The sequence below is a fragment of the Stegodyphus dumicola genome, chromosome 4 (genome assembly GCF_044657685.1).
Source record: "Stegodyphus dumicola isolate Sdum_Otavi_A_Nest chromosome 4, ASM4465768v1".
Classification (NCBI taxonomy): Eukaryota; Metazoa; Arthropoda; class Arachnida; order Araneae; family Eresidae; genus Stegodyphus; species Stegodyphus dumicola.
In genome coordinates, this window is record NC_140771.1 from 33,845,574 (window position 1) to 33,872,709 (window position 27,136).

Below are 27,136 nucleotides of genomic sequence, written 5' to 3' on the forward strand. Positions count from 1 at the left end.
TTGCTTCGGTAGGCTACCGCACGTTTTTGACTATATATTTCTTGGGACATAACTGCACCGATACTGTCATTGCTAGCATCCGTGTCAAAAGTAAATTGTTTGACAATTTGAATATATGTTAGGATTGCTGCAGATGTTAAAGCCTCCTTCAGTCTGTTAAATGCATCCTAACAATTTTTTGCCGATAAGATCCTCCCATATATAACAGACCTCCCATAGTTGTTATGACGTTATAGTGACCTCGCAATGTTACATTTTCGTCACATTACATTTGTGACCACGATACAACGTCACAGATGTCACGTTCTGATGTGGATATGAATGTCGCACGGATGTCACATAGACGTCATAGCAAACATTTAACGTGACCGCAAGAAATTTCTCAGTTTCCCCACCCAGCCTGACTGTTCTTGACCTTGCTCACGTAATTCTTCTTTAACGGGAGGCATTGTTACACGCTGATCTTGCACTCTTGATTCATTGTTAAATGTTTCGATACCTTTAGAAATAAATTATTTTTATGCTAACAACCTGCAGTGTTAGTTATTTCTTTTTTTATTAATAATATTGATAGTTTATAGCGTTTCTTTATTGATGTGATACTTATAAATTGTGGAACTATGTTCTGTGGTGAATGAATTCACACTCTACCGTATCTAGTGTTCGCAAGAGACCAAAGAGAGCGTAGCGTTTTTTCTGTCTTGCTTATTTTCGCGACCGTTATTTTAGTTCTGCTCTTTCTGTTATGTTTCTGTTAGCTGAAACTCTCGTCACTGCTAAATTTTCAGGTTAAGCACTGTTTATTGTATATATTAACGTGGATGTATCAGTATAATTAATTTATAATAATAAAAGCATAATTTAAAAACTATGAACAAAGAGAAATAATGAATTGGTAATCGATTCACTTTTATTTGCTTTATCAAGAGTGCGGAAGCAAGAGCATCAGCAAACGTTTAGTTGGTAGATGTAATTCAACTTCTGTTGATTTTAATATTAAAAGATAATGTGAAAAAGGAATTTAATCTATGCATTTTATTGCAGTACTCTGCTATTTTTTAGAATTTCACAAATTAATTAACTATTTCCATGCATGATACTTTGCGTCATATTACAAATACCATACTCATTTTTCACATACCATATTTCCGTACTATTGCATATGATGCCATACTTCCATAACCAGGTTCTATTATATGTAATAAGGTTTTTAATTATTATAATTTTAAAAATGGCATATTATTTTACAATATTGAATTTTTTCTTATGTTCCCCTTTGTTAAACTTCCAAGATTATTACTAAATTCAATACATTAGATATTTTCTTCCAGTAAATTCTGAACGTTTTTAGGTATAAATATGTTTAACTTCTATTGTTCAAGTAACCCAATTTTTTTAGTAAGAGATTTAGAAAAAGTATTTCTTAGGTTAGGTTATTTGAATACGGCAAAACGAACAAGGGCTGCCTACCTAAGAGGAGAGATTCCTTTGTGGAGGACTTCTTAAGGCGAATGCGCTCGTATTTTTTACATTACATATTAACCCTTTCAGTCCTAATGGGTTACATAAGTCCCATTAGGTATTTAAAGAAGCCTAGAGGGAATTACACGCGTCAATTTACTACGTAGTTGATGTCCCACTGGTAGTGAGCATCATTTCTAACATCCCCCACTACAAAATGTTCTTATAGAGGCTTAGTGAATTTGTCTATTAGAAGGGGAGCATGTGCTACGTCTTTAGACTTCTTTAGTTTCTGGTTTTGCATAAAATACGTGCCAAAAAAAATTGTCTAGGTAAGCTTGTTGACATTCGATTTCTACTTATAGAATATATTTTATTTATGTAAAGATGGCGTGGTACTTTTCCATTTCGCCGGCGCAAATCTCGCCAAGCAGACTTTATTGGCGACAACATACAATATACACAAAAAAAAAAAAAAATGTTAACGAATGTTAGTTCTAAGAATTTTTTTATTTTGAAGGCATAAACATTTTAATATCGTTTAAAATTTTGTAAAACGCCAATAAATAAAGACAATAAATTTGTAAAAAGATGTTAAATCAAGAATTTACTATACTTTCATGGTTCAACATTCTGATTCGCCGGTTTATGTCACTTGATCCCAAGTGATTTCATCTCACATAAACTACGTTACAAAAATCTATTTCTCTCAGTAATTATCTACATTAATTTCAAGTTAAAATTTAACTTGAAATATAAGTTTAAATGCAAGAATTATTTCAATTCGTACGAATAGCTTACTCAGAAATTATGTAAAACCGCAGTGCTTTACTTCGCTAGTGCATTCTCATTAGAATTGATGAATTTAACCCTTGACTTTGCCTTTTCTATATTTTCGCCTTCGGGTGAGCCGTGTGATTGCATCCTAGTTGACTTAATTACCGCGAATGGCCTTAGGGCATAAAATTTAACTATCTGGTAAAAATTCTATGTAGTTCTATGCCAGTAGTGGAAGAAACAATCAATCTGATAAGAAATGGCTGCGACTTACTTTGAAAGTGAGGCGTAAAAGGTACCAGTGAGGATATTCTGTTTGGCATCAATTGTACCATGACTGGTGAATTTATCGCCTGCGCTGGCAAAACGGAAAAGTACCAAAAAGATATATCTATATATCTATATCTATATCTATATCTATATATATCTATATAGATATAGATATATATATGAATGAAGTACATTATGCGAATGGATAAATAGAAATTTTTAATTTTGCATTGAAAGTTTCATTGGCATGCTTCTTCAGAAAAAGTCTGATTTTGTGTAAAAATACGTATTTTAGGAAGATGCTGTAAATAAGTCTAATAAATATCCTAAGTCACCCTTTCAAGATACGGAAAACGCAGATTCAATTTCTTCAATAGGTCCAGTAGAGTGAGTAGAACTGCCCCCCCCTTTTTTTTGACTGCATGTACCTGACTCCTTATCAGGTATTTATCATTCTTTACATGTTGTTAACACATACATGCTGTAAACATTTTGCTGAAAAAAATATCTGTTTGCACAGTCCAGTAGTTTAACATTTTGTAAACCAAATTAGTAATCAAAATCTTCCAAGTTATGGAAAAATAAGATGTAGTTTCGTATCGAAGAGCAACTTAACTATATAAATTACTATTGCCGATTCAAGAATAAATTGTTTCTTGTGGGGAAGTGTCCTTTCTTTTCTATTTGGGTGCAAATCAGGGCTTAATTTCTAGGATTAGAAGTGCCGGAGCCCTATGGAAGACCGTCAGCAAAAAGGAACAAGAGTAAATAAATAAATAAAATGACTATTAAATTCATTAATAATTTAAAAATTAAACAGTTCATTATTATTAAATTAATTAATAGCTATTTAATTAATGTTTATAAATTGTTATTTAATAAATAATTATTACATAATTAATTAATTATAACTTAATTGATAATTATTAGATAATTAATTAAAAATTTAATTGATAATTATTAGATAATTAGTTATTATTTATTGAAATAATTAAAGATTGAAGTAATTAAATAATTAAAATTAAATAAAATGTAAAGAGATAAATTGAAATTTAATAAGCGATTTTTAATATAAATTTATTGTAAAATTTATTGTTAAAATAATATTTTCGAGATAAAATTTCTACTGAAATTGTAATTCATTTACATAAAAGAAGTGCCGCAGCCTTCTTATTCAGGGCTCCGGTGCGTTCCGGCTATAATTATGATTTATTAAAAAAACTAAGAAGCACCGGAGCCGATATTCGGGGGAGCTCCGACCCAATTTAAGCTCTGATCGTAGGGGGGTGAAAAAGTTCTTTTATCATCACAAAAGTTAAATATACTTAAAGTATATCTGATGAAAATTCCAGGGCGAAACAGAATGAGGGTATGAGTGGGTGGAAACAAAAAATGAGGGGAATCCTGGTGAGAGAGAACGTTCTCTTTGACCCCAGCTCTCTGCTGTTATAATTATAGCCATTAAGCAGATGTGTATCAGCTGTAAAATGAGTCCTGAATCTGACTCCTAAGGATGAATGTAAAGTTGCTGTTTATGCTTTCTCACACATTAGTGGATACTGTGGGAAAACGATGTATAGGACGTATAGGATGTAATCTCAGTATTTCACTCTTACTGTACTTGCTGTCACTTAACGCACATTTAAGAACACAAATTTTCCTTCCTGCGAGGATAACTAACCATCGATAACAATACACTAGATACGATGGCATGGCGAGAAATTTACGCGTTCCTAAACAAACTCCCCCGAATTTATTGCCCTTCTTAAAGGAAAAGGTTTCCGCATGTGAGTCAGGGGACTTTACTTGAACGTCTCATGTTCTCATGAGTTCGTATTTCTAGGGAAATAGAGTATTGCAAGGTCTGCTAATTGTTAAACTAAAACGTTAGGAATTCTAATTTTTTCCCCTTTAAATTGTGGTTCAGTTTTATAAAAAGAAGTACCGGAGCTCATCTTATTTAGGGCTCCTGTGCGCTCCGGCTAAAATTGTAATTTATCTTAAAAATTGAAAAGTACCGAAGCCGGGCTTCGGTGGGCTCCGGCGCAATTTAAGCACTGGAGCAAATGTTATTTGGGGAAATGACAATAAACCTACTGAACATCGGCGTAGATTGCTTTGAAAATACTAGCATATTCTTATTGAGAATCTTCATTTTTACAAATATTCATAATTACAAAAAGATTTTCAGTGTTGCGAGAATTTTCTATCCTAACTATTTTCATTCTTACAAGAGCATTAGCTTATTCCTCTTTCAAGTACCGTTAGCAATTGACTTTAAAAACATTAGCACTGTTTTCATTGAGAATTTTCGCTCTTAAAATATTGATTCTTCAAAAAGCTTTTGATTCTTACAAGAATTTTTTATTTGTGTTGTTTTAATTCTTACAGTTTCTCTTCTAGAATAAATATTGGTGCCTTTGTAAACATTAGTGTAATTTTCAGATTCTAAGAAATTGAGAAAAACAGGCTAGGAAATATGATAAATTTCGCTGCCGAAAGTAATCAACCTGGAGCGTGAAATACCTATTGAGTAGCTTCTTCAGAGAGACTATTTTAAGTGCTTTGGCTACTTAACTCTGCTTTTATTCCATATGTAGTACAGAACCTGGTTCCAAGTGAGTGCACGTTCACAAGGGACAGTTTTAACTCATAGCAGTGCTGGTCGTTGCTCATCCGTTGACTCGGCAGAGGAAGCTAGGAGTGGGTGGGCAGTGTAATGTGGGACGGGATGGTGATGAATTTCGATTAAATGAGCGTGTGTAAAAGGGAAAGACCGGTTTTCCAAGGGAGATGACGTGCAACTTTCATTCAGTTGACTGCAGTACCCAATCTTCTCGTTGAATTTCTATGAGATATTATTCGCAGACGGGACAGGTCGATTTAAACAATGCAAGTATTTATTTTCAGGGTAAGTGACGCATTTATGCATATGGGAAAAAATGGTATTTTTAAACTTAACGCAGTTTTAAGTCCACTTATTTCTTGATGGATATCTATATTGTAAGTACAGAAGGCTGTTCGCAATTTGGGAAAGAGATTTTCTATTTAAATTTTTTTGTTAGCATTTTGAGATAACGATTTGGCATTTTCAATACAATCGTTTGCTATTATTTTGTTTTAATTGAAATGCCAGAATGAGAGATTTATTTCAGAAGTGGTTCCGAAAAGTGATAGCTGGTTCGTAGGTTATGTAAATGCATTTTCCGAAAAAATAATATTCGTATTAACATATCATAATGCAGTGTAAAAATCAAAGTTATTGCATTTAAAAGAAAGTTTTATTTAATGTATTAAATTTGAAAGCGGAAAAGCGTCTAGCTGAAAGTAAAAATGCAGAAATGTCCGTAGAACTGCATTCTAAGCCTGTTTGAATGCGGGTTAAATCAAAGTGTTATCCTTATAGAAAACCTCCCGACTCTAAAGATCCATTGCATCAAAACTGGGAATGTCTTCTGGCACTGCAAGTAAAATCATTCATAAAGGAATATATAATTAAAATCGGTGTTTAAACCTAAAATTCATCTGTTTTGCCAAAGCATGTTGCAGAAAGAAAAACGAATTGTAGGAAATTATATGAAAAATACCTAGCTGTTGATAAATGGAAATTTGTGGTAACGTTCCGCTGTGTCATTGGTGTATTTAAGTGTCTGTAGTAAAAAAAAGATTAGTTTCTGTTACCCAACAGACAAAAATGGCTGAACGAAATGGCTTCGTTTTCTATTAGTATAGAAAAGTTCCCAATAGGATTCATGACATTTGCAGGGCTTTGTTACAACACTAAATTAAAATTTAAAAAAATTCATGTAAGATTAGAATTAATTTACTGTACTATCAGCAGAATATTTTATAAAAAAACTCTTAGAGAAGAAATTCTAGTCTTATTAAGAAAAGGACATCAATAAAACTGAGCTTCATATCGACAAAGCTTATAGTCCACATTTAAATCAACTGTTTTTTATTTAGCAAGGAAAGAATTAGGAACAGAAATAAAATATACCCATTTAAAACGAAATTTAATAAATAAATAAATCTAAAATCATCTGATGTTTCTCCTATGGACTTTTGCGTTTTCAGTTTGCTGAAACGAGCGACAGGTGGTGTGGTGTGGTGTATTTAATTATGGCAAAGCTCACTAGGGCTATCTGCCTAACGGGAGGGATGCCTTCGTGGAGGACTTTGTAAGGGAAACTGGCTCGTATACACGTTACACATGGGGAAAACCACGAAAACACCCATGCAGCCAGCCCGTTCGCGGGATTCGAACCTCAGACCGAACTACCAGTGTTCAGCGACGTTACCGAGCCACAGGAAAACGGCGTTTAAGAACGTTGAAGACTGAGATACAACAACAACCCACGAGGACTGGAATAAAATTGATATGAGATTGCTAAAAAAGTTTACTTTTATGGAGCCTTCGAGCTAAAGCTTTAGCCAAGAATCAAGGCTATCATATAGAAGCCAGTCGCCGCAAGAAATAGATCTTTTATGCATAAAAACTAAATATTATATGGTTTCCATGAAGTGCAAACACCTTCTGTATAATCTATTATGTCTGTGCTTTACTGTTACTAACTGGTTAAAAATATGCGACATTTATGTTACTGTTTAAAATCTGCAGTCTATAAGGTTATATCAATTTATAAGTTCCCTTTGAGTATGTTTTGAAAAAAATTGTTACGTACCCAAGCAACACCGAAACGTTCCGAAAACGTTCAGAGACCGTGTCACACCGTTCTATAACGTTGTTAGGTGTATTTAGAATGTTCTACATAACGTTCTAAAGTGGTGCGTGTAATAACCGTGTTTCTAGTACTTACATTTCGACGTACAACACTGGTGTTTTTTGAAACGTTCCCAGAATGTGTTATAAAATACGTTCGACATAACGTGTTAAAGCTGTGCGTGTTAGAACCGTGTCCTTAGGACGTATATTTCAACGTACAATACTGGTACTTTTCGAAACGTTTTCAGCATGTGCTATGAAAAACGTTCTAAACGACGTGCTAAAGCGGTGCGTAATATAACCGTGTTCTCAGGACGCATATTTCAACGTACAATACTTATACTTTTCGAAACGTTCTCAACATGTGCTGTAAAGTACGTTCGGCAGGACTTGCTAAAGCTGTGCGTATTATAACCGTGTTCTTAGAACGTACATTTTAAAGTACAACACTGGTACTTTCTTTATCTTGGGGTGATCTTCAATAATACTCTCTCATGGGCCCCACCCATTACATCTATTATCAGAAAGTTTCGTAAACATACACTATTCCCCTTAATTACTCGAAACAGCGTTCTTTCTATAGACAACAAGTTACTCATTTACAAGTCCTTTCTACGTCATTATTATGTTATGCTTGCCTTGTGTGGGCTTATTCTAGTAGATACTTAAGGAAAAGGATGCAAACTGCACAGAACGGGGTTTTGAGACAAATTGCCAATGCCCCATGGTATTTTCGAAATCGCAGACTACATACTGAACTGAAAATAGATCATATTAGAACTTTTTACTATCGACTGGCCAAAAAAATTCATGAAGACCTGGAGTCCATTGGTAACCCGTGATTAAAATTTATGATTATGATGTCAATGATCAATTGAACATGAAAAAGGCCTGTGGCCATTCTTAGTGATGCTGTTGACTAACTTCTGTATGGCATGTTTAGTGTTGTGCGTAATGTTACTTCTTACCTGTACTGTATTTGTAAATTATTCTATGGATGTGTTCATGTTTTCTTTTAATATTGCACACTGGGTCTTGCACTTACCAATATTTTTGCATTATTTTTTGCTATGTACTGTTGTTTCTCTTCCTGGTAGTGGCTTTCCTGGACGGCATTTTCTCTATGTGATCATGTACCATCCTAACTTCATTATTAAGCCCATATAATATATATATAAAATTCTTATAAAATATGTAAAAATTAAAATTTAAAAAAAATGTGTATTAGAAATCTTGGGCATATTTTTAGTTTACATTCTGTTCGAACTAGCGTATTTTCGATTGGGGGTAGGGTCCTTTGACCCCGGCAGCCCGGTGGTACACCATCACTCGTTGTGTACTGGTACTTTCCGAAACGTTCCCAGATGTGCTATAAATTACGTTCTGCATGATATGCTAAAGAGGTGTATGTTACAACTGTGTTCTTATAGCGTACATTTCGACATACAATACCGGTATTTTTCAAAACGTTCTCAATATGTGCTATATGCCCCCCTCCAGAGGCCGAGCGGTTAAGTCGTTGAACGCTGGTAGTTTGGTTCAAGGTTCGATTCCCGCAAACGGGCTGGCTGCATGGGCGTTTTCCTGGTTTTCTTCATGTGTAACGTGTCTACGAGCTAGTTCCCCTTAGATAAACCTGCACGAAGGCATCCGCCCTTCCGTGTAGTACCTAAGAGCGGAGCACGTAAATAATAATAATAATAATAAAAAAAAAAATGTGCTATAAATTACATTATACATGACGCGCTAAGGCTAATTACACAGTATTCTTAGGATGTTCGTTTCAGAGCACCCACTGGTAATTTTCAAATCTTTCATAGTATGCTATCAAGTGCATTCTACATCACGTGCGTGTTACACCTGTGCTCTTATGTACATTTTAATGTATAACACTGCAGTGTTGTACCATGGTCTTTGTTAAAACGTTTGGAACGTTACGAACCAGTCATTAAATTGTAATCCCATAAAGCGTTATTTAAATGCCTTTCAAGGGATCGTTAAAAATGGAGATGTACAATCAAGTTTTCAGTTTAAAAAAATATAATACATATATATATATTCACTGTAGAAGTTTAATGGTGGTATATAACTACTATACCATTGTTATTGTTTTAATATTTAATTTTATCATCTCGCTTTTAATTTCTTTAAAATATTATCTATATTAAAAAAAATAAATATTTCATTTTTAAAAACCATAGCAGTTCAAGCTGTATACTAATAAAAATGAAATGACCGTACCTTTATTTCAATTCCACAAAATGATTCGTTTTTATAGAAAGTTTTAATTTTATTTTTTTTAACCCCAAAGGCGTTAACCCAGAAAGACTATTAATTTCGTTTTGGCATGTTCCGTTGAAAACTTTAAATGTCCGTTTCACTTTTAAAATTGTTGCCAGCAAATATTATCGCCGCTATCCTTTAGTATAGCCCACCCAGATTTTTCAACAAAAAATATCGCCAAGCATAGAGATAAATGATAGGATATGAAAACTCATATCTTTCTCCAAACGCAATGTAAACAACCGTACATTTCTGGAATTACGGTTACAGCTAATAATGGTCAATTACATTTATTCAATTTCTACAAATTACCAAGATATTCATTTACTCAAAGTTAATGCACGTGACCCTGTATTCTTACTTTTCCGGCATAGCTTTCTCTTAAAATTTGTCTCGCTCTGTACTGCAGGAGGAAATACAATAATTTTAATTATATTTCTACTAAAATTCGACTAAGTAATGCTATCTAATACACTAACTACTATCTAAATACAAAATTCGTAACACTGTTATCGGTGATTATTTAACGCTCAGACATCGTAGAGAATACTTTTGATAAGATTTTTTGCTACTTTGATGGTGAGATTTTTGCATTTAGTTACGGCTTGCTGAAAACCTGCTGTTAATGATGTTGTAGTTAAGTATCAGGAGATCTTAAAGGAAAATTTAAGGTGGGAATTTTCAAACAAGCGTAAAAGTTTGGGAAAGCCAGGTATTCCAAACAGATATTTTATGTATGAATAAGCAAGATAATATGAACTTTTTTAGAGGATTTTGATGGATTGTGAATAATTGAAGGACAGAGTTTGTTGTGGAAAATGTAACATATCATACGAGCTAGTTAGTCAGAATGAGTCATCCATTGGTAGTATTTGGAGATGCAAAAAGTGTGGGGCTGAGAAATCAATTACGCTAAGATCTTGGTTCGCCTGTGGTAAGCTTAATTTACACTTAATTAATTCTTAATTACATAATTATTTGTTAAGGGGGGAAATATCTAAAGATTTTCGGTATTATTTTTAAAAATGATATGCTTTTAACCTTAATCATTTTGATTATGATTAATTAACATTTTTTCTTTTAAAATCGTGTATAATAGTCGTAAATTTATTTCTGTTATCCATGGTTGCCATTTTTGAAACGCGCAGTTTCGTCGGAAATCTTGATAGTAACCATTTTTCAAGACACGGTATTTGACGCGTTTTGGCGCCAAACAAATTCGCCAAGTTTTGAAGGTGGGCTATACTGAAGCTATTCCATTATCGCCATGTGTTATATTTAAAGAAATTAAATAACAAAGAATCTGCTTAAATGTATGTATTTTTCTCAGATTGTGATAAAACAACGGTACCTAGAGCCATCGAATTTTGAATAACGTAATCCTCCAACGAATATGGGCATCTGGAAGCCCTAATTTGGAATTTATTTTATTATCGATTTCATATTTTGTAAAACTTTAACGAATCTTTGATTAACAAACTCAACGATTTCACAACTTGCAATGGCAACACTGTACGAAAAAAAAATTGTCTCCATCGCGCGAGACTGTGTATTGTAAATTCTAAAGCTATGCTCATTTTAAAATTATTTTGCGACATTGCTGTTGAACTGAATATTATGGTTTAATTGCGAAGAACATGGTATTTAATAAAGGTAACACACAAAACGTTAAAAAAGCATATTTGGACATAATTTATTTGTTTCTTCTTATTTTTTTCTTTCTTTCTTTCCTTTTTTTTTTTTTTTTTAATTTTTAAAAGACTATTAGTCTCAAAACAAGATTTTGCATTCATTCACTTTGTCGATTATAAATGCTCTGTTTTGCTTTTTATTCGAGTTTCTGGCCATCCAGTAAATTGTAAGACAATAATTATCCTTCAAATTTAATCTGTATGTTATTTGTTGATTAATAAACTATTATTAAAATTATTTAAAAAATAGATGCGGTTCTTAAGAATATGGCATTTTTTTATATGATTGATTAAATAAAAATGTATTTAAATCATGATATATCTAATTTAAAACATTCAATACTTTTATAAAATGACGTTATATGCTTTTCAGTTTTCAAATATGCTGGAGCTACATAACATTCCCATGTTAGTTTAAATGTATATTCATCTAAGTATTTACAAAATGTTTCGCATTTCCACGTGGTTCATCTCTGTTGATAATCTTTACTGATAAACCATATTTAACTTTTTCGGCAACTGTTAAGATATAAAACCTTTCAGTTTTTTTATCTTTCTTTTTTATTTTAGCCCAAAGGGGCGTTGATCCAGAAGGGTTATTTATCTCGAAATGGCATTTCGTGTTGAATCACTAAAAGCATTGAATTACGTTTCAAATTACTGCCATGAAATATTATCCCCCTGAATTATATTTAAAGAAAATAAATGATGAACAGCCTGCATGAAAGTATGCATGTTTCTCGCATTGTAAAAAAAAAACAACGATATCTAGAGCCGTCGAATTTGAATGACGTAGTCCTCCACCCGAATATGGACCCTTGGAAGCTCGAATTTTGAATTTCAATTTTTTTATTACCTATTTCATACTTTGTGAAATTTTAACGAATTTTTGATTAAAAAAACTCAACGATTTCAAAGCGAGTAATGGCAACACTGTACGGAATCATTTTATCCTTTTTACAATTTTATCTTCAGCGCTAGACTACCTATCGTAAATTCTAAAGATATGCTTTCTAAAGATATACCGTCCATGGTATATCGTTCTAAAGATATACCGTCCATGGTATATCGTTCTAAAGATATACCATCCGTGATATATCGCCAAATGGCGACAAAATTAAATATTTTTACCCCAAAGTGGTATTAGCCTAAATGTTCTCGAAACGTGTAAGTGTATGTAAATAAATATATATATATTTAATAAGAAATCTTTCCATATACCGTCTCTCCAAGGAACACAAATTGAATTAAAAACCATTAAAGAAAAAGTATTTTTAAAATGTAAATAGCATTTTAAATAGAAATTTAACTTCTTGTTAATAAATCGGCTAAGGAAAGTTTTTAATCGCAAAAATCCAAATAAAATCTGAAAGGTTTCAGATTTTAAATTACGTCCAAAGGGGCATTTTTTTAAAGTTTTGTGTGTTACCTTTATTTATTAAATATCATGTTCTTTGCACTTAGCCATAAAATTCAGTTCAACAGCAATGTCGCAAAATAATTTTAAAATGAGCCTATCTTTAGAATTTCCGATACACAGTTCCGCGCGCTGAAGATACCCCCCCCCCCTGTAGAGTGTTGCCATTGCTCGCTTTTAACTCCTTAAGTTTTTTAATCCAAAATTCGTTAAAGTTTTACAAAATATGAAACCGACACTAAAACAAATTTCAAATTTCAAATTTGGGCTTTCAGATGCCCATATTTGCAATAAGATTACGTCATTCAAAATTGGATGGCTCTAGGTACCGTTGTTTTATTATAATGCGAGAAACATCCTGTTTGCGTTTTCCTTTTCTGACACTAGTTGTTACGTTATTTTCTTCTTTCACGTTCGTACGATGTTCGTGTGGATTTGGAGTGAATAACGACGACAGCACTTGATGGAATATCGAAACATACTTTATTTACCAATATTAATCAGGACAGCTCCAAAATCACTTGTACAGTCGTCGAAGATCTACTATAAACCGCTGGAACAGTCAGCAACACAGCCTTCACACTGTCAGGGAACAACGGTGGAGACAGCTTCACTGCAAAGCACCCGACTGCTCGACTCTGCTCGGTCGTTCTCGGAACTCCACTTACTCTCAAGACTCTCCACGCTACAACTCGCGATGCACTCGACGACACTCAGAGCACAGCTCCCGACTCTTCGGTTCAGTCGTTCCTGGAGCTTAACACACTCTCTAGACGATGCACTAACCGCGATACACTAAGAGACTCTTCGATACACCCGACGACGAACTCGGCGCTAGATTTCGAGACACTCGCTCAATGACTGACTATCAGCTCGCTAGACAAGGCACACGCTCTAACTGACATCGGACCAGCAGGGTTTATATAGCTTTCAGCTTGTGTTTGAGAACATTCTGGGGTAAATCGGTAAGAATACGTTCCAGAAGGTTCTCCATCCGTCCATGGTATATCGCCAATTTTGTCGCAAAATATTGCCAAATGTGGCAACCCTGCCTACCCTTGTCATTTTATGGCAACCGTAAAACTGTTTTGAAGAAGCCATCCTACCGCGCTTGTACATTTCTTAACAATACATACATTTATGCAGATTCTTCATTATTTAATTTCCTCAAATATAATACAGGGCGATAGTATTTCGTGGCAACGATTTGAAAACTGATACAGTCTTTTAAAGTTTTCAACGCGAAATCGCAAAACGAAAGCAATAGCCCTTCAGGGACAAAAGCCCTTTGGACATAAAACGCCCCTGTTTCAGCATAATATAAAAGCTTTCAGGTTTTTTTTTTTTTTTTTTTTTTAATCCCCGTTTACGTATTTTTTAATGTGTCGTCTGACGAACTGTTTGATTTTCAGCCTTAAGGAAAGCACTGAGAGCACAAACTGCAGACGTATAGTCTAGTTAAATATGCTTGCAGCATAACACAGGAAAGAAACGCATATTATCTGCAAAATTTCTAGTCAGCAGACTTCAATTCTTATTCTGCCCTTCCAAACGATGCCCTTTCCAACTACCAACCGGATTTGAATTTCTGTCGTGTCTGAGATATTCCGTATCCCTTTCTGCTTCATATATCATCTTATCATATCGGGAAAACTGTTTTAGTTGCTCAAGGAAATATCAATAAATACACGTGTGGTAAAAACAGCATCTGACTGAAGTTATGGGCTCTCTAAATTTAATATTTAATATAAACACGAATAGGAATGAACTTAAACAGACGCGAAATGACACATGAATGTAAAAGACGTATAAACGGCGCGTCACTGTATTTATTTAGGAAATTTATGATTATTTATTGAATAACTTTATTGCTTATTTAGATAATGAACTGGTAGTTAAAAATCTGCTCGCTGAGAGCATCGTCGTAATTGAAAGCTCAGGTAAAATGAAGAGTAACAATTAAGGTTAAAAAAATTATGGTGGGAGGTATAAAGATGCTATTTTAGGTATATTAAAAAAAAAAGCACAGAGTTAACACATAATAAGTTTAGTATTAGTATGAAAGGGATGAAAAGTATTTAAAGAGAGCAATTTTGAAATTTGCTTCAGAAATTAAAATTTAATGAAAAGACTTAGCGGTACAATTATGTATTGTTCGAATTTTGTGTATATGTAAATAATTTCAGAGAATTAAATTGTAATATCTCTTGCGTCATGTAACAAGAAAGGCCTCCAAGAGTATGAAGCATCGCTGTAAAAACAGAGATACAGAGGTAAGACCATTTGAAATTGATGTAAATTGCTATCTAAATTATCCTGGTGATAGTTCTTAAGGCCCTCATTCTCCAGCTGTTGTAGCGGACATTCTCTCGAGTAAAAGGATTATTCGCGCAGGAGTCTAACAAAGTTTGGTCTTAGCACCGTATCGTTTTAATGTTTATATAAAGGATTTACCGGAACTACTCAATAGCAAAGATGACAAATATTCAGATGATACAGTTGTTATGACGAAATAGATCAGGCCTAGCTATGCAACTGATAATTTACAATTCATTCTGAACGCAGTTGTGTTACACACATATGCGAGTTATGGAAATTTAAATTTGATTAAGATAGATGCAGCATCGGTCTGTTTAAACATTACAAGAACCAACAAGTGAATCTAAACCTCAAGATTAATAATCAAACTCTACCGGTTGTACGTTCCATAAAGTATTTAGGAATTGTTTCGGACGAACAACTAAATTTCAGCGATCACGTAATATATGCCTTAAACAAAGCCAGCACTGCTTACACGGCGACTTACAGTCTTCTAGGGAAAAAAATCTAACTTGTTGTATTTGCTTATGCTCACTTGTCTGACGTAGTCAGCCCAAGCTCACGAAATTCCTCGTGGCAAGGAGCGCTAGATTACGCCTGCCGTTGGCAACAGCCTTAACTACCATTCATGTGACAATGCGATTTAATTCAGTTCCGCCCCCAATTTTAAAGGAAAGCACCCTGGGGGATGGGCCCGAGGGTTTCCCCCTCTCCCCTTTCACCAAACCACAAGAGAAGACTTTCGGTTCGCCACATATTTGGAGTGCCGCCATGCCACTTCTACACTATATATTTACAAACATCCATGTCTTCTTCAGGATTCGAGCCCGGGCACTTGGACACGGCAGTCAGCGACGCTAACCACTATACCGGTCGGGCGGCTAACCTAGTTTACGTATCAAAAGAAACTTAATATGGCGCTCTAATTCGTCCTGTTTTATTCTATGCCATCCCAGTGTGGGCAACCGCACTAAAGACTTATAAGAAGATAATAATAATTTTCCAAAATAAAATCCTGAGAGCAATTACTAACAAACTGGTTTGTGAATCAGTGAAACCACCAAGAGCAAGAAACAAGGTTACGTTTTGCAAAGAAAATTTTTTCAACATCGAAGAAATTGGTAGCGGAGAATTAAGTGTACGTGAAGTAGTAAAAAACTTTCTTTAGTTGGAGGACAACCAAAAAAAAAAAAAAAAAAAAAAAAAAAAAGGACTCACAAAATGCAGCTGTTCAAAGAAGTGTACTACGAAGATGTGTTTGTGCAAACCTACTTTGTAATTCAAAATGCCATAACAGTCAAACTTTTTGTAACAGGTAGTAAGAAATATTAAATATGTACTAGCTTTTGCTTACTTTTTAAATTTCATAACCCTTATTGGTACTATTCGGTTTCGAGTGCCGTAAAAAAATTGCAGCGAAAATGTACGCGCAAAAGCGCCAAATCTAGCAAACGCACTCATTTAACAGCGCCCAAATCTAGCGTACGCGCTGATTTCAGATTGCGTAAGTTAATATAGTTCGATATTTAAGACGCCATTGAAATACTAGTTTAATTTTTAAATCCTTTTTTAATTTTAAATCCTTTTTTGATATCCTATGGATTTAACAATTTGGGAATCGCCCATGACGAAAAGTCGGCAATAGAATTTTGGTTAAAGTGCAGAATCACCCACTGCTTGACGCGTTTTTAAGAATTGCACATACTCGGTATCCATGTGCACATCGACGTATTTTCACTTAAAAAAAAATTCTAGAATTGCACAAAAATGGCATTGCGCACACCCTCGACTTTATTTGTGTATACATCGACCTATTTTCACTTTAAAAGTAAAACTAACAAAAATCCAATTGATTATGCACTTTACCGAGAATGTTTTCAAAGAAAAGGCATCATTCATTATAGAAAATTACGTTTGAACAACCAACGAGATGAACTGATGCTTTAGCGATAAGTCGGTAGCGAAATAGCGATGCAGGCATCCATTCAGTTATGTTTAGCAATTTTTGTATAAATTATAATAATGATCTGAAATAGTTATTGACTCTTATGCTTCCATTCAGTCATGTTTAGCATTTTTCATATAAATTATAATAATAAAAAAGTATTATATGAAATTAACCTTTCATCTAAGTTAAAACATCAATCTTAAATAGTTATTTACTATTATACTTTTTTGCCGCAATTATTAGGGTTGCCGCAATTATTTTTGGCAGCATTGGCACAACAATAGTTTGGCGATTTTTTACGGCACTCGAAACCGAATAGTACCTTTTTATTTATTTTTTCTGAGCTATCAATTTAATTTTTTCAACTATTGCCAAAGTTATTTTTAAAAATTATTGAAATCTTTTCAGTAGTTATCGAGAGAATTGTGCATTAATTCAGTTTTTCACATGGGATCTTATTCCTGAAATGGCAGAAATGTTGCATTATTTAATTTTTATATCTTGTAACTCTTTGAAAAATAATTGTAAGACAGTTTCATCGACATGATATGAAGTCATACCTTAGTTTGATCACACTAACAATTTATATTACCAATTAAAAAGTTAAAGTGTATTTTAACATTTTTGGGACACATTGTATACAATATATCTGCGAATGGAAAATCCTATCATAAGTAATCCCTCGTTTCAGGCTTTTATCTGATGTTTTAGTAATTCCTAGGTTTTACCGCAAAGGCTTGGTCAAAGTCAGAAATGCAATCATATTAAATCACACTTCGGACTTTAATCAAGTCATTTTGATAAAAGTACTTTACCGGTAAGACTTAGAATTTACCAGACTTCGGAATTTTACAGTAACGCATACATAAAACCAATGACCTAAAGCTTTCCCAAATTCAGAAAAAAAGACTTGTTTTTTAAAACCACGTCAACGGTCAAGAATGCTTAGAACAACGAAAAAACCAAAGAATTTAGAGATCTGTGGCAGAAACAGCCAATTTTTCCATATGCGAGGAATATTTTTCCATATCTAATTTGTGTGTTTACGCCAAGGGCCTCACAATATTTTCTTATGCCATTGTTCATAACAACGAAATTCACTTTAGACATAGACATGGCAGTATTGCTTTTGTCACATAAACCAATTAAATCTGAATTTTATTTAAATTTTGCAAGATTATAAAATTTTGCCTTTCACCTAATGTGTCATATCATTTCTTTTGTTTTAGGTTGACATGAAGTTCTTTTACTTTTTTTGGTATCTATTTGCTGTGGCGGCCAGCGCTATCTCTTATACTTTAGTAGGACAAAACTACACAGTGATTGTGGGAGAAGTAGATTCATTTCATAGGGTAAGTTGATTCATTTGTTCTCCAAAGAAAGCAAAATACGAAGTATTTTATTAACTTATAAAGTACTCATTGAAATGTGGAGATAAAAACGGTTTGAGTGAAGAATTGACCATATTAACTTTATTTATACTATGGGTTTTGAAACTGTAAGGCTTTGATTATGTTATTTGAACACGGCAGAACATACACGGGCTATTTGCCTAAGAGTAGGAGTATTTTGGTGGATGACTTTCTAAGGAAAACTGGCCTGTATTCACATTACACACGAGGAAGACCACGAAAACCAACCATGTAGCCAACTTCGCCTGGATTTTACTCAAGGTTGAACTACCAAGATTTAGTGGTTTTAACTTTTCGGACACCGAAAGGAAAAATTGTAAGGCTAAGCTATTTAACCTGTCACAGACTTTTTCATTGCTGTATGGATTTTCATTGCTGTATTACATGCAATAAGGAACTGTAAAGCTTTTGAAGTAAAACTGTCAAAATCTATCGTTAGGAATTAGATTATTTTGCTTAGGAAGCCATTTGAGGGCTATTTGTCTGAGCTCTACTGAGATTTTGACGAGAATACTTTTAATACCACTAGGAAGGAAGTCATCTAAAGTAGGTTTTTCAATTCATATGCAAGATCGCGAGTAGTTAAGTGCCAGACCACCTCAGAGGAAAGTCCTAAAACGCAGATCAGACAACCATTGCAGAAGCAAGTTTTCTTTGGCTGCACAGAGCTAGAAAATTGATAAATAGATATTATTATTTGCTTACATGTGCTTAATAATTTTATATACAGATTTAACTCAAACATAATTAAATGCTAATGAAGCTGTTAAGCGATAAAATATGGTCTTCCTATCAATGATCTATCAGCGGTCATGCCTATAAAACTGTTGAGCACTTGTTGTTCGACCGACGCTAAAATCTGGCGAAAGGACTGGCTGATATTTTCATGAGTTTTCCCATGTGTAACAGGACTAGGAACCAGTTTTCCTTATAAAGTCCTCTATGGAAGTATCCTTTTCTTTTAACCAGATAACCCTAATGTGCTTTGGCGTAATATAATAAATCCAAATATCTCTTATCAATGTGCTAATTATATTACATCAGTATATTTTTCATTACTTAATTCATAATTAGTTACATTTTATAAATTATTACTTAATAATTGTATAATAAAATACAGTAATAAGCATAAACATTTAAAATTGTTGAAGTACTTTTTGATGAATGATTTACACATGTATTAATTTTAATTTACATGTTAATTATTAAGCGATACCATACCAGTTTTTATAAATTATTAACAGATATCATGCCATAAGTAACATGTTTTATACAGTTGTATCCTTGCATTATTGCAGTACGAAAGTTATGGTAAATCAATTAAAATTTAGTGCTTTATACGTAAGATACAATAACACGCCGAATAAGTATTAATTTAGAAGTCAAATAGCAAAAATCAGCGTTATATTTTCAAATTTTCACAGAACTAGTTTCGATGGTTTTACCGAACTAGCTGCAAAAGCGCAAATGGCCATTTGATTAAGTAGGGCATTTGTTTGAGTACTGTTTGTTCAAGAAGGTTAGAAGATAATGACTTCTTGATGTTGGGGGCTTTGATGACAAATAATACACTGATCCAGCCTGAATAAACAGGTATCTATTTTGCAGGTCATTCCTATAATATGTAGCGGAGTCTAAAGCAGCATGGTATATTATAGCAGTGATCTTGAACTGGCAACCCGCTGGCCGGATGTGGACCTCGAGTAATTTTACTGTGCCCACGAAGATATTTCAATTATACATTTGTTACACGGTTTCAAGTTTCTGTTGTTTTCATTTTCATTAAAAACGAACATGAATAACAGATCAAAAATTTAAAAATTCAGTTAATTCATTTCCAGTGTAATATAAATCTTAGTAAAACGTTTGAAGATACAGATTTTATACAGAATAAAAGATATTTTATTCGTACTTGTCAAAAATAAATACAGTTAATTTTTTTTTTTTTTTTTTTTTTTTTGTACTGAGAATAATCACTTTGTTTGGGAATACGTGAGCAGCCTCCCCCCCTCTAAGTTGAAAATTAAAAAGAAAAGAATCCGTCTTACTGATGAGCATTTATAATGCGTGACGAAGATAATTTCTAGTAATTTCTCTCTATATAAAACTCTATCAAAATAGAAACGCATCAAGTGTCAAGCTGTCATAAACAATAAAGAAGTTCATAATTATTTACATACAAACATATGTATTTCTATTTATGAGTCGAAGAAAAGAAACAAAGAGTAAGAGAAAGAGAATAGGTTGTTATTATTTACTCTCGATTTTGTTTCCACTTAATAAATTTTCTTTGAAAATTAAAAAAAAATGTACATTATTTTTTAATTTTTAGTTTAAATTAAAGGAATTTATTTAATAATTAATTAAACATGTTAGAATTATATAAAAGAAATGCCAGTTTAAGAATTTAATATTTAGCTGTTAGTATATTTGAATTGGAAACTGTAACCAACGAAAATTTTTTAAAGATGCCAAAATTCAGATTTCAGTAAAGGAAAAAAAAAAAAAAAAAAAAAAAAAAAACATACACGTTTCGAAAGCATTTGCGTTAATGTTCCTTTGAGCTAAAAATATTTAAAAACAAACTATCTTTAGAATTTCCGCTAGACAATCTCCCGCCCTGGAGATATTTTTTTGTATAGTGTTGCCACTGCACGCTTTGCAATCTTTGAGTTTGTTAATCAAAAATTTTTTAAAGTTTTACAAAATATGAAATACACAATAAAAAGAATTCGAAATATCAAAATGCGGGTTTCCAGGTGTCCATATTCGGGTGGAGGACTATGTTATTCAAACTTTGATGCCTCTAAGGTACCGTTGTTTTTTTCACAATGCGAAAAACATGCATACATTAATGCAAATTTTTCATTATTTAATTTCTTTAAGTATAATACAGGGCGATAATATTTGGTGGCAACAATTTGAAAGGGGATTCGGACTTTTATAGTGATTCAACGCAAATTCCCGGTTTCAGACTAATAACCCTTGTGGGATAAAGCTCCTTTGGACTAATAAGTGTAAATTTGAATTTCTTTCTTTTGCGATATTCTTCTTATGGTCTATGTATATTCTAATAAACATTTAGCAAATGTAATTTAAAATAGTTGTTATTTTTAATAAAAATTTTCACTTCGTTTAAAACAAAAAAGTCTGTCCCATGAGCTGTTTTCAGATCGGGCTTTCGGCGCGCATACAGTTTGAATTTTATACTGTATTATCGTAACTAAGACCACCTGATACTGTATATTTTAAAAAGCTTCAACAATGTTTCTCATTTTAAAAAGCTTCAACAATGTTTCTCAAGTTTTTGGAGGCATTTGGTGATTGTAGTTTTGCTCTTTGTGTAATCCAGGTAAGATTTCCATCTGCACGTTTTATCAAGGATAACTCCATAGTACTTAAGTATACACGGGGTATTTATAGAATATTTCAATACTGATGGTATTATTTCGTAGAGATGCAATTTAAAGTTTTCGGAAATTTTAGAAACCTTTACAATGACTTGTTGCAATATGAGTTTGCGTAGTATAACATTTTTCAAGACTGTCGAGGTTCCGGTACTCATTTCTCCCAGGATTTCTCTACTTTTCCAGAAAGTCATCAGTTCATTTAATGTAATAATTATTTAGTACAAGTTGTATATATTTTTACTTAAGTTAACTTTTAGCTAAAGATTGTACTTTGCATTAAATATCCCGCTCATAAATAAATTAAAATAAAAGAAGTTAAAAATGGTCTCAGATCTAAAATTTATTGAAATTACGAAAAACATTTGCAAGGTATTTTCTCTCTCCTTAAGCGCGCCTTTGTGCCTAGTTGGAAGAATATCCGCCTAGCATCGGGACGTTGGAATTTGAATTCAGGGAAGGGCACATTCATGTTTCCTGCTTCGACAAATTTGATGAAACTACACTTGTACATTTAAATGAATTCAAAATTATTTTTAAAAATGAAAACAATTAGCTCTTCTATGCGTATTCATAAAATAAAAGGGTTTTCATCCGCAGAGAACCCGTTGGCGATTCGGAAAGAACCCGTTGGCGCCGTTGCATTTTTACTCGCCAAGCTCGCGGTTCGAGCCGTAAACAGATTCTTTGCCGTAAACGTGATATTTTGTTAACGTGATTTTTAGTGCATGTAAATTCAAGTTAGCAGACAAAACAATATATTAAGCATGTGGTAGTAAAAATTCACAGATAATAAGCATGTAGATGTAAAACTAACCGGTTAAACATAATATATTCATTTAAAATATAAATTAGTATTAATGTACTGAAATTAACCGGTTAAACGCGATAAACGAAAAAAAATTGTCTTAAATTCCAGTTAAAACAGAAAACAATATATTCCTTACACCAGCAGTGGTTTGCTAATTTTGATAACCATGGTGATGCATCAAACTATTCTGTCATCTTAGATAATCAATAATATTTTTGATTTCAATTTAATCATCTATTTATGTCACACCTGCCATCCTCTGAAAGGTTATTGTTAAAAAAGAATGAACATTATCTCGTTAAAATTTTACGCCATCAAAATTGATTTATTCTCATAATTTTAGATGACAATAACTAATAATAAAAATAAAAGCATTATTTATTTATTTAAAATGCACATGCACATTTTTGCGGCCTACGGAAACAAATTATTTTAGAGGTTGGAAATCTCATGATTCTGCTCATGGTTCTTAAGAGCTGTTAATAATTAAGAACACAACGTGAACAGCCTTGTTACAAATTAGCATTCACCCCTCCCGCCATATTTTCTTCCTTTCATCCCCGAGGAGAACCGGCATCTATCTACGAAAATATTTCTATCTATTCATTGTTAAAAAATTCAGAAAAAATAATAATAAATAAGAGAAGAATAATATAAATCTGCAAATGCGAACAACAACAGTGATAATTCAACAAAATGAACGCAAGAGGAATGGTTGCAAACTTCAAACAAGCGAATAGAATAAATCTGCTGGGTTACCAGGTTTGAACTATTATCGCCAAAGTTGGCGATGTTTACATTTAAGGGGTTCTCTGCGCAAGTGCTTCCAAATAAAATGCTTTTCTCTTTTGTTTTAATCATGTTGCAAACATATACGCAAGGTTTGATGTAAAGCAAAATTACCTTATAACAAAACGTTTATCACTATATTCTAATTTGTATCGTTTATTGTTGATAATAGATGGCAGCACTACTCGAGAGAGACCATGAAATGGTTTTTGCCTTTCCATGACACTCAGAGATGTTATTATGGCTTTAATTTTTAGTCCAAAGGGATTTGAATCCCGAAGGACTATTAGTTTCGTTTTGGCATTTTGCGTCGGACGGATAAATGTCGGTTCACTTTTCAAACTGTTGCCATAAAATGTTAGAGTCCTGCATTATATTTGAAGAAATTAAATAATGAAAATCTGCGTAAATGTATGTATATTTCTCACATTGTCATAAAACAACGGTACATAGAGTCATCGAATTTTGAATAACGTAATCCTCCAACGAATATGAGCATGTGGAAGACCAAATTTGAAATTTGAAATTTGTTTTATGATCGATTTCCTATGTTTTAAAACTTTGACGAATTTTTGATTAACAAACTCAAGGATTTCAAAGCGAGCAATGGCAACGTTGTGCAGAAAAAACATTTTTATCTCCAGCGCGTGAGTCTCTGTATCGGAAATTCTAAAGATATGCTCGTTTTAAAACTATTTTGCGATATTGCTGTTGCACTGGATCTTATGGTTTAAGTGCGAAGAACATGATATTTAATAAAGAAAGGTAACACAAAATGTTAAAAAACGCCCCTTTGGACGTAATTTAAAATCTAAAAGGTTTCAGATTTTTTTTTTTTTTTTTTTTTTTCAACCTTCAAAGTAACAAAACAATTTGTGGAACAGCTTTAGAATTGGTCCTTTTGGCGATTTTTTGATTTGACGACAAACTTCCGTCGCCAATGTATACCCAGCTTTGAAGATCGGAAAAAAAATGGCGGATTGTCAACAAAACCCGATCTAGACTAAATAACAATTCTAAAAAATAAGCTCTTAATCAGAATAAACAGTCTTTCTCTAATTTTCAACATTTCTAGTACTGCTATGATAAATTCTTGAAACACTACCGTAAATGAATTTATGGCAGTGATTATGTTATGAGTAATGAAATTTACAAAAGGTTAATATTTTAAATTACGAAACATAGCATTAATGTATTAAACATTAATATTTTAAGTAGTTAGTTAATATTTATATTATATTAGTACTTAGCTAATATTTAAAATTTACAAAAGGTTAATTTTTATGTTATGAATAATGAAATTTACAAGAGGTTCATAAATGCATATCAAACTAGTAGTATATGTTACTTTAGTTTCTTAGATTCTGTTATTAAAAGAAAATAAATAAGTATTTCAAAGTGAAGGAAATCAAATTAAATTATAATGAGCAAGTTTTGTAGCAGCGTTAGAAATACTTTTTATGATTAAATTTTGTAAATGGTAAAAATATTAAGAAGTGTGTATTTTTTCATCCCTAAATTTATTACAAGTAATTTATGTTTATAATTTAAAAGCTAAAATTAAATTATCATAATGAGTAAATTTTGTACCAATGGTAATAATACAACAATCATCATAAATGATGATTTCTGTGAAAAATTCGAACAGTCATTGGAATCCACTAGTGTTGGAGTGATAAACCACTGAACAGTGGTAGTTCAGGGTATATGGCTATATAGGAGTTTTTGTGGTTTTTCGTATATGTAATGTGAATCTGAGCCAGTTTCTCTTAAAAAGTACTTTATGAAGGCATCCTTCTGCTAGCCAGCATATATATTTATTTTCTATTCATAATTCTCTCTTATTTTCTTATTTCTTAATTCTAAATCTTACTTCTGAAGTAAAGAAGTGTTGCATCTATAGGTCGAAAAATATGGTCAATATGTTTGCAAAATCCTGTTCAGTTTTGGACAGCATTTAAATAAAATAAATAATTTGTATATGATGCAAACAAAAATGCATTACACTATTTCATGTAGTGAATAATTAATCGGCACAAAGTATAATGTAACATTCTTTATTTTGTAACCAGAGTTATTTTATGCTTGGGATCTTTACTATCAATTTCATCCATCCATTTTCTCACCAGAATCTAAATGAAGTTTTTAGTTTGTAAAACAAACCGTGTTTTGCCTTTTGAGGCCACGTTACTAGATAGCTAGATAAGATAAGATTTGTAGTCTTCAGTCTTGCATTGTAATTGCTGATAGTTGAATTCCACGCCGTTTAAGTTTTTAATCAACTTTGCATTAAATTGATTTATTTGAATTTAAATTTTACATTTGAACTTAATTGTTATCATAAGTTATCTTGCCACAAATGGTTGACTGAGTTGTAAGCACAAAGTGTGCCTTCTGTTCTGTACATCTAAACTTTATAAGAGAATAAAAGTATATCTTAATAAGAATATATCTAAACCTTATAATAATAACATTTAAAGACATTGAAATCAGTATCTAAATTTTGTACCAAAGGTAATAATACAACAATCATGCTTGCATTAATAATACAGCAATCATGCTTGCCATGTAATCAAATTTTTATATATAAATTGTACTCTTACTTTTATTATAGAGTTTTTATTACAAAAAATTCAGATTTCTGTTAGATAAAATGTTTAAGTAATGTAGAAAATTGGCATAAAATTTAAAATAAAAAGTCGACTGTTATGTCAACATACTATTAATAAAAGTAATAATACTCAGTGAAGGTTATCCATATACAGCTATTAGGTTGTAAGATTTACAAAATTTGAGAACTGTAAATTATAAGCAATCTATTCCATAATCTAAGCAACATTATATTTTTTATAGTCAGCCAAATTATAAAAATGTTATAAAAGCAATAATTTTGGTCCTGATTTGAACCTATGAATTCATGCAATTACACATCCCTATAGTTCTAATATGAGGCAAAAAAGTATTTTTAGACCATGGTAATTTTGATCTCCTTAGCAAAGGAAACACAAAGAGTTTACTTCATGCTACTGAAAATGTTTTTTTTTTCTTGGGGGTTGGAGCTTATAATAATATGTAGAGTTGACATATGAAAAAATGTCAAGACTCATGTGATGTAATATTAAAAGCATCAGTTTTAACTATCAAATTTTAAGCTTTTTTAAAAATATTTTAATTGCGCTTTCCTAACACAAACGTAAAGTTACGTGGACAGAAATGGCGGCATGCTTTTTCAGCTTAGTATTTAGGGTTATCAAGGTTATCATAATTTTACATTTATCGCTCCAAAATGTCGCCAAACTAATTTCTCGCCAAAAAGGACTAATACTAAAGCTGTGCCCAATTTGTTTATTATTGCAGTATGCTAAAATACTGAAATACTTCAAATATCGAAATAATCAAAATGTGGTATTATTATTCAATCTTTCATTACTTTTTAAGATAATCGTAATTTTAGATTAAAGTGATTTTTAGTCACTGACAATTGAGAAACAGTTATCCATATTTATAAGATCTTTAAGTTCTTGCATCTATCACCCAGACTGGACATTATATTATCCCCATAAGGTTAAATTTATTTATAAACACGATTTGAGCGGCCTCAAAATCGAACGCTAATTTTCTGAAAAGGCTCAGTATTGCATTCGTAAAGTAACAAAGTTTTACCTTAATTAGATACTACTTACCGTCAATGCTTATTCATTTAAGTATGACTATTTCATTTTTAAAATAGACAATCCTGTAAAGTAAGTACTAAGTAAATTCAAATGTAATTGGTCTAAGTAAATCAATCAATAAACTAATTAAATAACGATATAAAATTATAAA

The 27,136-nt window shown here is 32.5% G+C and overlaps 1 long non-coding RNA gene across 2 annotated transcripts in view; it reads left to right on the top strand.

Annotated features, from left to right (window-relative positions):
* The first annotated feature begins 5,227 nt into the window (after positions 1 to 5,227).
* The window catches only part of LOC118192337 (uncharacterized), a 45,256-nt gene continuing 23,347 nt past the window's right edge, over positions 5,228 to 27,136 (top strand). Inside the window, exons 1-2 of one of the 2 annotated variants that reach the window (XR_015040606.1) lie at positions 5,228 to 5,419; positions 18,122 to 18,244. This is a non-coding gene — a long non-coding RNA (uncharacterized LOC118192337). The remainder of the gene's footprint in view (positions 5,420 to 18,121; positions 18,245 to 27,136) is intronic. The other variant, XR_015040605.1, reaches the window with a different exon arrangement.